This window comes from Orcinus orca, chromosome 2 (genome assembly GCF_937001465.1).
Source record: "Orcinus orca chromosome 2, mOrcOrc1.1, whole genome shotgun sequence".
NCBI lineage: Eukaryota > Metazoa > Chordata > Mammalia > Artiodactyla > Delphinidae > Orcinus > Orcinus orca.
Genome location: NC_064560.1, coordinates 156612851 through 156624954, shown reverse-complemented (window position 1 = coordinate 156624954; position 12104 = coordinate 156612851). Strand labels below are relative to the sequence as shown.

Sequence of the window (12104 nt, the reverse complement as noted above, 5' to 3'; positions counted from 1 at the left end):
AATACATAGCTTTAATGCAATCCCTATCGAAATCCCCAGCAAGATTTTTTGGCAGATACAGACAGCATTATTCTAAAATTTGTATGGAAAGGCAAAGAAACTAGAATAGCTAAAACAATTTTGAAAAATAAAGTGGGAGGAATCACTCTACTTGATATTAAAGACTACAATATACTACAGTAATCAAGATGGTGTGGTACTGTCAAAGGGATAAATACATAGATCAATGGGACAGAATACAGAACCCATAAATAGACCCACACAAATATGCCCAACTGATTTTTGATGAAAGTGCAAAAGCAATTAAATGCAGGAAGGACAACCTTTTCAAAAAATGGTACTGGAGCAATTCGACATCTGTAGTGAAAAAAACAAAACAGAACAAAAAAGGAAGAACCTGGACTTAAGTCTCTTAACTTACAGAAAAATTAACTCATAATGAATCACAGACCTAAATGTACAATGTAAAATTAAGTGTTATAGCTCTTTTAGAATTGGTCTGGCAGGTTTCTGGTCCTTACCAGAAGACCTCCATAGGGGGGAAAAATGTGAAACTAGAACTTTTAGAAAAAAAATAGAAGAAAAATTGGGGGACACAGGACTCAGCAAAGAATTCTTAGATTTGACTAAAAAAGCATAATCTATATGAGGAAAAACTGATAAATTAGACCTCATCCAAAACTTGCAACTTTCCTATGTAAAAAATCTTAAAAGGATGAAAAGATAAGCCACAGACTAGGAAAAGATACTTGCAAACCACATATTCAACAAAGGACTAGAATACATAAAAACTCGACATTAAAAGACAAATAATCTAATTAGGAAATGAGCAAAAAACATTAATAACGTGTCACCAAAGAGGATATACAGATGGCAAATAAGCACATGAAAAGATGTTCAATAGCATTATCCATTAGGAGAATGCAAATTAAAACTACAATGATATCATCACCACACACCTTGCAAAATGGCTAAAATGAAAAACAGTAACAGCACCAAATTCTGCCAAGAATGTAAAAAACTGAATCATCCATAGACTGCTCCTGAGAATGAAAAATAAAACTCTGGAAAACTATTGGGCAGCTACATACAAAACAAAAATATGACTAACATACAATCCAACAATAACACTCTTGGGCATTTTCCCCAGATAATTTTAAAATGTATGTTTACATCAAAATCTGTGTACAAATGTTCATAACAGCTTTATTCATAATAACCCAAAACTGGAAACAACTCAGATGTCTTTCACCAGGTGATCATTAAACAAATGTGGTACATCCATACCATGGAATACTACTCAACAATGAAAAGGATAAACTATTGACACACATGGCTTGGATGAATCTCCAGGGGATTATGCTGGGTGAAAGAAAGCCAATCCTAAAAAGTCAGACACTTTATGATTTTATTTATATAACATTCCTGAAAAAACAAAATTATGGACATGGAGAACAGGTTAGTCGTTGTCAAGAGTCAGGCATGGGAGTTAGGGGGAGGTATACATGGCTATAAAAGGGCATCATGAGGGATTCTTGTGGTGATAAAAATGTTCTTTACCTTGACTGTATCAATGAGATATCCCAGTTGTAGTAATACACTATGGTTTTTTAAGATGTTAGCTTGGGAGAAATGGCACAAATGGTAGCGGGATCTCTCTGTATCATTTCTTAGCAATGCATGTGGATCTAAAATTATCTCAAAATGAAAATTCTAATATTTTTAAAAACCCTGTATCTTGGGAACTTGATTGTTTCTTTTTACATTTTTATCTGTATTTTTTTTTTGCTTATAACTTTTTGTAAGTTTCTTTGAAAATATTAGCCTGTTTGTATATTTAAGAGACTTTTAACATGTTTGATCATTTGACACAGTAATTCCAAGTCCAGAATTATAGCCTTAGAAAAAATTCAAAATGCAGAAAAAGATGTTCATTGTAACAATATGTGCTAACAAAAAATCCTAAAAGCAACTCTGTGTCCAACATCTAAGGAGGGATTAAATAAAATATCATATCCAAATGATGGAATATTCTGCAACCACTGAGGACAATTTTTTTAAACATCTTTATTGGAGTATAATTGCTTTACAATGGTCTGTTAGTTTCTGCTGTATAACAAAGTGAATCAGCTATACATCTACATATATCCCCATATCTCCTCTCTCTTGCATCTCCCTCCCACCCTCCCTATCCTACCCCTCTAGGAGGACACAAAGCACTGAGCTGATCTCCCCATACTACGTGGCTGCTTCCCACTAGCTATCTATTTTACATTTGGTAGTGTATATATGTCCATGCCACTCTCTCACTTCGTCCCAGCTTACCCTTCTCCCTCCCCGTGTCCTCAAGTCCATTCTCTACATCTGTGTCTTTACTCCTGTCCTGCCCCTAGTTTCTTCAGAACCTTTTTTTTTTTTTAGATTCCATATATATGTGTTAGCATACGGTATTTGTTTGTCTCTTTCTGACTTACTTCACTCTGTATGACAGTCTCTATGTCCATCCACCTCACTACAAATAACTCAATTTCATTTCTTTTTATGGCTGAGTTATATTCCATTGTTTATATGTGCCACATCTTCTTTATCCATTCATCTGTCAATGGACATTTAGGTTGCTTCCAGGTCCTGGCTATTGTAAATAGAGCTGCAGTGAACATTGTGGGACATGACTCTTTTTGATTTATGGTTTTCTCAGGGTATATGTCCACTAGTGGGATTGCTGGGTCATATGGTAGTTCTAGTTTTAGTTTTTGAGGAACCTCCATACTGTTCTCCATAATGGCTGCATCAATTTACATTCCCACCAACACTGCAAGAGGGTTCCCTTTTCTCCACACCCTCTCCAGCATTTACTGTTTGTAGATTTTTTGATGATGGCCATTCTGACCAGTGTGAGGTGATACCTCATTGTAGTTTTGATTTGCATTTCTCTAATGATTAATGATGTTGAGCATTCTTTCATGGGTCTGTAGGCAATCTGTATATCTTCTTTGGAGAAATGTCTATTTAGGTCTTCTGCCCATTTTTGGATTGGCTTGTTTGTTTTTTTGATATTGAGCTGCATAAGCTGCCTGTATATTTTGGAGACTAATCCTTTGTCAGTTGCTTCATTTGCAAATATTTTCTCCCATTCTGAGGGCTGTCTTTTCGTCTTGTTTATGGTTTCCTTTGCTGTGCAAAAGCTTTGAAGTTTCATTAGGTCCCATTTGTTTATTTTTGTTTTTATTTCCATTTCTCTAGGAGGTGGGTCAAAAAGGATCTTGCTGTGATGTATGTCATAGAGTGTTGCCTATGTTTTCCTCTAAGACTTTTATAGTGTCTGGCCTTATATTTAGGTCTTTAATCCATTTTGAGTTTATTTTTGTGTATGGTGTTAGGGAGTGTTCTAATTTCATTCTTTTACATGTAGCTGTCCAGTTTTCCCAGCACCACTTATTGAAGAGGCTGTCTTTTCTCCATTGTATATTCTTGCCTCCTTTATCAAAGATAAGGTGACCATATGTGTGTGAGTTTATCTCTGGGCTTTCTATCCTGTTCCATTGATCTATATTTCTGTTTTTGTGCCAGTACCATACTGCATTTAAGACAATTTTAACCCCCCAAATTTCAATCACATGATGAGTTGAAAATTTTTAACATAATGCTAAGGGACAAAATGAAGGTGGAGAACTGTACGTTCAACATGATTTCAATAATTTACAATGATATGGATAGAAAGAGGGAAATACTCCAAATGTTAGCAATAATACTGTCTAGGTGATAGAATTACAGATGAGTTTTATTCTCCTCTTCAATATTCTTTTTGGTTTTCTGCGAGGAGCTTACAACTGGTATGATCTTGGACTAGCTGTTATCCTTTCTAAGCCTTGGAGTCCTCACTCATTAAATGGAGATAATAATAGTACCTTCCTTATGTTTGGTATTAATCTATAGTGCTTCGCAAATTATCTGATACACAGTAAATGTTATTTATTTGACAAGCATACATGTATAGTCCTCACAATGTACCAGGCACTATTCTAAGATCTTTCCAAATATTAACTCATTTAGTCCTCATAACAGGCGTCTGAGGTAGTACAATTATTACTGAATGAGGAAACTGAGGCAAAGAGAAATTAAATAATCTGCCCTAAGTTATACAACAAATAAATAGCAGAGCTGGAGTCTGAACCCAGATAGTCTGGCTCCAAAGTCTGTACTATTAATCATTACGCTATTTAGCCATTGTTTATTACTATTATTATGGAGTAAAAGTAAAACTTTAAGTCAGATCCTAAAATAATGAAAAAGGCAGAATTTTTCTAGACATGTATGGTTGATGACAACCAGCATAGAGAAAGAATGGCAGAACAGATACATTGCTAGGAGTGCTTATGGAATTTGGAGTCATATAATTTGAACTGGATATCAGTTCCCTCAATTCTAACCTATATGGCCTTGCATAAATTATTTAATCTGTCTGGGCATGAATTGAATAATCTGTGAAATAAAATTTAAAAGTACCTACATTTCAGGCTCATTGAGAGGATTATTTAAGTTAATACAGGTAAAGTAATTCTATATAGTAAATACTCAACGAATGCTTTTTTCTCCTTGTTAACATCTAAAACAGTTTCTAAATAGGGCAGAACACATTCAGATGATCACATCAAAAAACATGCCTCATGATAAATAGACCATGTCCTGATTATCACCAGCAAAATAAAATTGATGCATGGTATCTAAGTGGCTTAATGGACCATCTTGACTACATAACCCAAAGTTCCTGGAAAACGTAGAACCTACAGTGTAGTTGAATTATCTCTTGGAGCTTGAATACCCAGCACAGACAGCAAGTGGGTGATTCTTGGTAACATTGTTTACTTGATAAATACAGCAGACACTATAAAACACCCCTTGCAGAGTCCTAAGACTTCACAACATCAAAAGCAAATATACACCATCCGGTCCTTATGGAGCTTTATGACCCAATAAAAATGGAAACAACAGACCACTGCATCAATATACAAACCCAATATAACAGTGAGGCCCAACAGACACTGGGATATCCCATCTGCAGCTAAAGAACGGGAGAGTGATCAAGTATAACTAAACTATCTGTAGCAGGTCCAAACAGGTAGTGTGGTATTACTTACAGCTGGGGACAGTTGGTCAGAGAACCTTAAGGGTGGTGACCTATGAGTTTCCTGGTCACAAGGTTTAAAAAAATAGCCTTTCCTACACAAAGTGTGAAGCTGAGGGAAAATGGATTATCTGCTGTGATACAAAATGTGTCTTACATTGATCATTTTAACAGTCAGGTAATTTCATATTTCATGTCAATAGCCACAACAATTAGTAAAATCCTGTGTCTAGAAGTCATACATGCCAAAATTGTGGAAGTTGCCATGAAAAGAACACAGCCTTTGGAGCTAGATGGAGGTTGGCCCCCTGACCCCTCTCTTTACCATTAAGGTGACTTTGAGCAAGACATTTAAGTTCCTTTAATTCTCAGTTTTATTCATCTATAAAGTGCAAAAAATTACTTAAGCTTGAAGAATTATTATAAGATTATAGATTAGGTATGGAAAGGGAAAACATCAAGTGCCCACTAAATGAACTGCTATTATTATTATTATTAAATTTAAAAGTGTGGAAACTCTTACCATTCAGCCATAAAATAGGGTGAAATCTTGCCATTTGTAAGACATGGATGGGCCTTGAGGGCATTACACTAAGTGAAGTAAGTCAGGCAGAGAAAGAAAAATATCATATGATATTATCTCAGTTACATGTGGAATCAAAAGAAAAAAACAAAACAAAACAACAACAAACCAAGTCCATAGATAGAAAGAACAGACTGGTGGTTGCCAGAGGGGAAGCTGGATGGGGAAGTGGGCAAAATGGATGAAGAAGGTCAAAAGGTACAAACTTCTAGTTATAAAATAAATAAGTCATGGAGATGTAATGTATGGCATGGTGACTATAGTTAATAATACTGTGTTACATGTTTGAAAGTTCCTAAGAAAGTAAATCTTAAATGTTCTCACAAGAAAAAAAAATTTTTTTGTAACATGTATGGTGATGGATGGTAACTAGACTTATTATGGTGTTAATTTTGCAGTGTATACAAATACCGAATCATTATGTTATACATCTGAAACTAATATAATGTTATATGTCAATTATACCTCAACAAAAATTAATTTATTAATTTTTTTCAAAAGAAATCATGCAAATTCTACAAAACTCTTTCAGAAAATAGAAAAGCAAAGAACAGGTCCCACCTCATTTTATGAAACCAGAAGTCATTACCCTGATACCAAACCAGGTAATAAGAAGGAAAGAAAAGAAAGACCAATATTCCTCACGGGCATAGATGCAAAAATCCTCAACGAAGTATCAGTACATTGCATCTGACAATACATAAAAAGAATAATGCACCACAACCAAGTGGGGTTTATCCAGGGAATGTAAGGCTGGTTCATGTTTAAAACTCAATCATGTAATCCACAACATTAACATTCTAAAGAAAGAATACCATATGATCATAGTAATTGATGTAGAAGAAACATTTGAAAAAAATCAACATCCATTATGACAAAAACTCTCAGCAAACTAGAAACACAAGAGAACTTCCTTGCCCTGATAAAAGGCATCTACAAAAACCTAGAGCTAACATCATGCTTAATGATGTAAGCTGAATGTTTTATCCCTAATACAGGGAACAAGGTAAGGATGTCCACTCTCACCAGTCCTATTCCGTATCAGGAAGTCTTAGCCAGTGCAACTGGCAATAAATAGAAATAAAAGACACACCAAATAGAAAGGAAGAAATAAAACTCTACCTATTCATATGTGACACAGTTGTCTACATAAAAGCCTAAGCAATCTGAAAAAAGAAGAAGTGAGTTAGTAAGGCCTCAGAAAACAAGGTCACCTTACAAAAATTAATCACATTTCTATATACTACAATGAACATGGAAAACCAAAATTTAAAAATACAGTACCATGCAGAATAGATACAAAAATGAAATATTTAGGTATAAATTTAAAAAATATGTACAGGATCTATATTTGAAAATTACAAAATACTGATGAAAAGATTTAAAGAAGACTTAAGTAAAATAAGGGACCTACCATGTCTTATGTATAGAATGTTTGTGTCCCCCCAAAATCCATATGTTGAAGTCATAAGCTCCAGTGTAGCTATAGTACCTCTAAGCAAGTAAAGTTAAAAGAGGTTATAGGGGCTTCCCTGGTGGTGCAGTGGTTGAGAGTCTGCCTGCCGATGCAGGGGACACGGGTTCGTGCCCCGGTCCGGGAAGATCCCACATGACACGGAGCGGCTGGGCCCGTGAGCCATGGCTGCTGAGCCTGTGCTTCCAGAGCCTATGCTCCGCAACAGGAGAGGCCACAACAGTGAGAGGCCCACGCACCACAAAAAAAAAAAAGAAAGAAAAAAAACAAGAGGTCACAGGGTGGAGCCTTGCTCTGATAGGAATAGTGTTCTGATAAGAAGAGACTGAAGGAGCTCACTCTCTCTCTTTCTCCAAGGACAAAAAGAAGAAGTCATGTGAGCAAATAGTGAGAAGATGACTGTCTGCAACCCAAGGAGATAGACTTCACCAGACACTGACCCTGATGACATCTTGATCTTAGACTTCCAGTCTCCAGAACTGAGCAAATAAGTTGCTTAAGCTATCCAGTTTATGGTATTTTGGCAAGGTAGCCTGAACAGATAAATACACCATGCTTATGGATTGGAAGACTCAACGAAGTAAAGATGTTAATTCCACCCAAGTTGATCTAGAGATTTAATACCATTCCAAACAAAACACCAATCATATTTTTTCTAATTCTCAAATACATATGGAAAGGCAAAGCAGCTAGAATAGCCAAAACAATCATTAAAAATGAGAATAAAATTGGAAGAACCACACTACTTAAATGTACAAGTTACTAAAAATTACAGTAATCAAAAGAATATAGTATTGGTCAAAGAACAGACATATAAATCAATGGATCAAAACAGATGGCCAATAAATAAATTCATGGAAATACAGTCAATGGATTTTTGACAAAGGTAAAGATAATTCAATAGAGAAAGAATAGTCTTTTCAGCTACAGTGTTGGAAAACTTGGATATCCTTATATCCAATAAGAATCTTGGCCACTGTCTCCATTAGTACTTTTAACCTCATAACTTACACAAAAATTAAAATGTATCATCAGTTTAAATGTAAAAATAAAACTCTCATATTCTTAAGAGAAAACCTTGTGACTTATGGTTAGACAAAGAGTTCTTAGACATGAAGCAAAAGCACACACAAAAAAGAAAAAATTAATAAACTGGACTTCATAAAAATTATCACCTTTTGCTCTATGAAAGACACTGTTAAGAGAATTAAAAGATAAGCTGCAGACTGGGAGGAAATATTTGCAAGTCACATATCCAACAAACAGTTTGTATCCATAAAGAACTCTCAAAATTCAACAGTATGAAAACAGAGAACTCAATTTTTAAATGGGCAAAAGACTTGAACAGACACTTCAGTAAAGAAGATGTATGGATATCAAATGAAAGATGTACAACATCATTAGCCATCACAGAAATGCACATTAAAACCACAGTTAGATATCACTACACACATATTAGAAAGACTAAAACTAAAAACTAAAAACACTGACAATACTAAGTGCTGACAAGGATATGGATCAATAAAGCTCTTATATATTTCTTTGAAAATGCAAAATGGTACAACTTTTCTGGAAACATTTTGGCAGTTTCTTATAAAGTTAAACATACACTTACCATATGATCCAGAAACTGGAATTTCCTAGTATTTACAAGGTATTTACTATAGAGAAATAATAAACCCTTGTTCATACAAAAGCCTGTTAATATTAACTCTATTCATAATCACCCACAACTGGAAACAACCCACTGTCTCTCAATGGGTAAAAGGATAAACTATGAGACATCTATACAGTAGAGTACTACTAAGCAAAAGGAAGGAATAAACTACTGATGTGTGCAACAAACTGGATGAATCTCAAAGGCATTATCCTGAGTGATAGAAGCCAGTATCCACAGGGATGCAAGGATTCTTCAATATCCGCAAATCAATCAGTGTGATACACCACACTGACAAACTGAAGAATAAAAAGCATACAATCATCTCAATAGATGCAGAAAAAGCTTCTGACAAAATTCAACACCGATTTATGATAAAAACTCTCCAGAAAGTTGGCATACAGGGAACTTACCTCAACATAATAAAGGCTATATATGACAAACCCACAGCTAGCATCATTCTCAACAGTGAATAGATGAAAGCATTCCCTCTAAGATCAGGAACACGACAAAGATATCCACTGTTGCCCCTTTTATTCAATATAGTTTTGGAAGTCCTAGCCAGGGCAATCAGAGAAGAAAAAGAAATAAAAGGAATCCAAACTGGAAAAGTAGAAGTAAAACTGTCACTGTATGCAGATGACATGATACTATACATAGAAAATCCTAAAGATGCCACCAGAAAACTACTAGAGCTCATAATGTATTTGGTAAAGTTGCAGGATACACAATTAATACACAGAAATCTCTTGCATCCTATATGCCAAAAATGAAATGTCAGAAAGAGAAGAAAGAGAAGTTAAAGAAACAATCTCATTTACATCACATCAAAAAGAATAAAATACCTAGTAATAAACCTACCTAAGGAGGCAAAAGACCTGTACTCTGAAAGCTCTAAGACACTGATGAAAGAAATTGAAGATGACACAAACAGATGGAAAGATATACCATGCTCTTGGATTGGAAGACTCAGTATTGTCAAAATGACTATACTACCGAAGGCAATCTACAGATTCGATGCAATCCTATCGAAGTACCAATGACATTTTTCACAGAACTAGAACAAACATTTTTTTTAATTTGTATGGAAACACAAAAGACACCAAATAGCCAAAGCAATCCTGAGAAAGAAAAACAGAGCTGGAGGAATCAGGCTCCCTGACTTCAGACTATACTACAAAGCTACAGTAAGTAAAACAGTATGGTACTGGTGCAAAAACAGAAATATAAATCAATGGAACAGGACAGAAAGCCCAGAAATAAACCAACACACCTATGGTCAATTAATCTATGACAAAGAAGGTAAGAACACACAATGGAGAAAGATAGTCTCTTCAATAAGTGGTGCTTGGAAAACTGGACAGCTACATGTAAAAGAATGAAATTAGAACATTCTCTAACACCATACACAAAAACAAGCTCAAAATGGATCAAAGACCTAAATGTAAGGCCGAACACTATAGAACTCTTAGAGAAAAACATAGGCAGAACATTCTTTGGCATAAATTGCAGCAATATCTTTTTGGATCCGTCTCCTAGAGTCATGAAAACAAAAACAAACAAATGGGACCTAATGAAACTTAAAAGCTTTTGCACAGCAAAGGAAACCATAAACAAAACAAAAAGACAACCCACAGAATAGGAGAAAATATTTGCAAATGAAGCAACTGACAAGGGATTAATCTCCAAAATATACAAGCAGCTCATGCAGCTCAATATCAAAAAAATGAACAACCCAATCAAAAAATGAGCAGAAGATTTGGGGCTTCCCTGGTGGCGCAGTGGCTGAGAGTCTGCCTGCCGATGCAGGGGACACGGGTTCGTGCCCCGGTCTGGGAAGATCCCACATGCCGCGGAGCGGCTGCGCCCGTGAGCCATGGCCGCTGAGCCTGCGCGACCGGAGCCTGTGCTCCGCAACGGGAGAGGCTACAACAGTGAGAGGCCCGCGTACCGCATAAAAAAAAAAAAAATGAGAAGATCTAAATGGCCATTTCTCCAAAGAAGACATACAGATGGTCAAAAAGCACATGAAAAGATGCTCAACAACACTAATCAGAGAAATGCAAATCAAAACTACAATGAGGTATCAGCTCACACCAGTCAGAATGGCCATCATCAAAAAATCTACGAACAGTAAATGCTGGAGAGGGTGTGGAGAAAAGGGAACCCTCTTACACTTTTGGTGGGGATGTAAATTGGTACAGCCACTATGGAGAACAGTACGGAGGTTCTGTAAAAAACTAAAAACAGAACTACCATATGATCCAACAACCCCACTCCTGAGCATATGTCTGGAGAAAACCATAATTCAAAAAGATGCATGCACCCCAACACTCATTGCAGCACTATTTACAATAGCCAAGACATGGAAACAACCTAAATGTCCACTGACAGAGGAATGGATAAAGATGTGGTACTTTTATACAATGCAATATTTCGCAACCATAAAAAAGAACGAAATAATGCCATTTGCAGCAAAATGGATGGACCTAGAGATTATCATACTAAGTGAAGTAAGTCAGACAGAAAGACAAATATAATATGATATCACTCATATGTGGAATCTAAAATATGATACAAATGAACTTATTTACAAAGCAGAAACAGAATCACAGATTTCAAAAACAAACTTATGGCTTCCAAAGGGGAAACGTGGCAGGCAGGGATAAATTAGGAGCTTGAGATTAACATACACACACTACTATATATAAAATTGATTACCAACAAGGACCTACTGTACAGCATAGGGAACCCTACTCAATATTCTGTAATAACCTATATGGGTAAAAATCTGAAGAAGAATGAATATATGTGTATGTATAACTGAATTACTTTGCTGTACACCTGAAACTAACACAGCATTGCAAATCAACTATACTCCAAAAGAATTTTAAGAAAAAAGCAGCCAGTATCAAAAGATTATGTTTTGTAATGATCTCATATATATGACATTCTCAAAAAGACAAACCTATAGTGATGGAGAACACACCATTGGTTGTCAGGGGCTGGGATGGGGGGAGGTCTTGACTAAAAAGGAGTAGCACAGTCGAAATTTTTTGGGTGGTGCAGCCATCTGTACCCTGATTGTGGGGATAGTTACACAAATTTTTAAATGTGTTGAAATCCATAAAAATGTATATACAAAAAGAATAAATTTTACTGTATATTAATTTACAAAATATTTTTTTAACAGAAGTAAAAACATTGCATTGCTAGCATCGTTTTGACCAAATTCCATTGGGTTTGATAACTGTATTACAGTGAC

At 35.6% G+C, this 12104-nt stretch overlaps 1 non-coding gene across 1 annotated transcript; it reads left to right on the top strand.

Annotated features, from left to right (window-relative positions):
• Positions 1-472: 472 nt before the first annotated feature.
• On the top strand, positions 473-533 carry LOC117196416 (U7 small nuclear RNA). Its single transcript, XR_004476584.1, has one exon. It is a non-coding gene; the product is annotated as a U7 small nuclear RNA (small nuclear RNA).
• Positions 534-12104: the final 11571 nt, after the last annotated feature.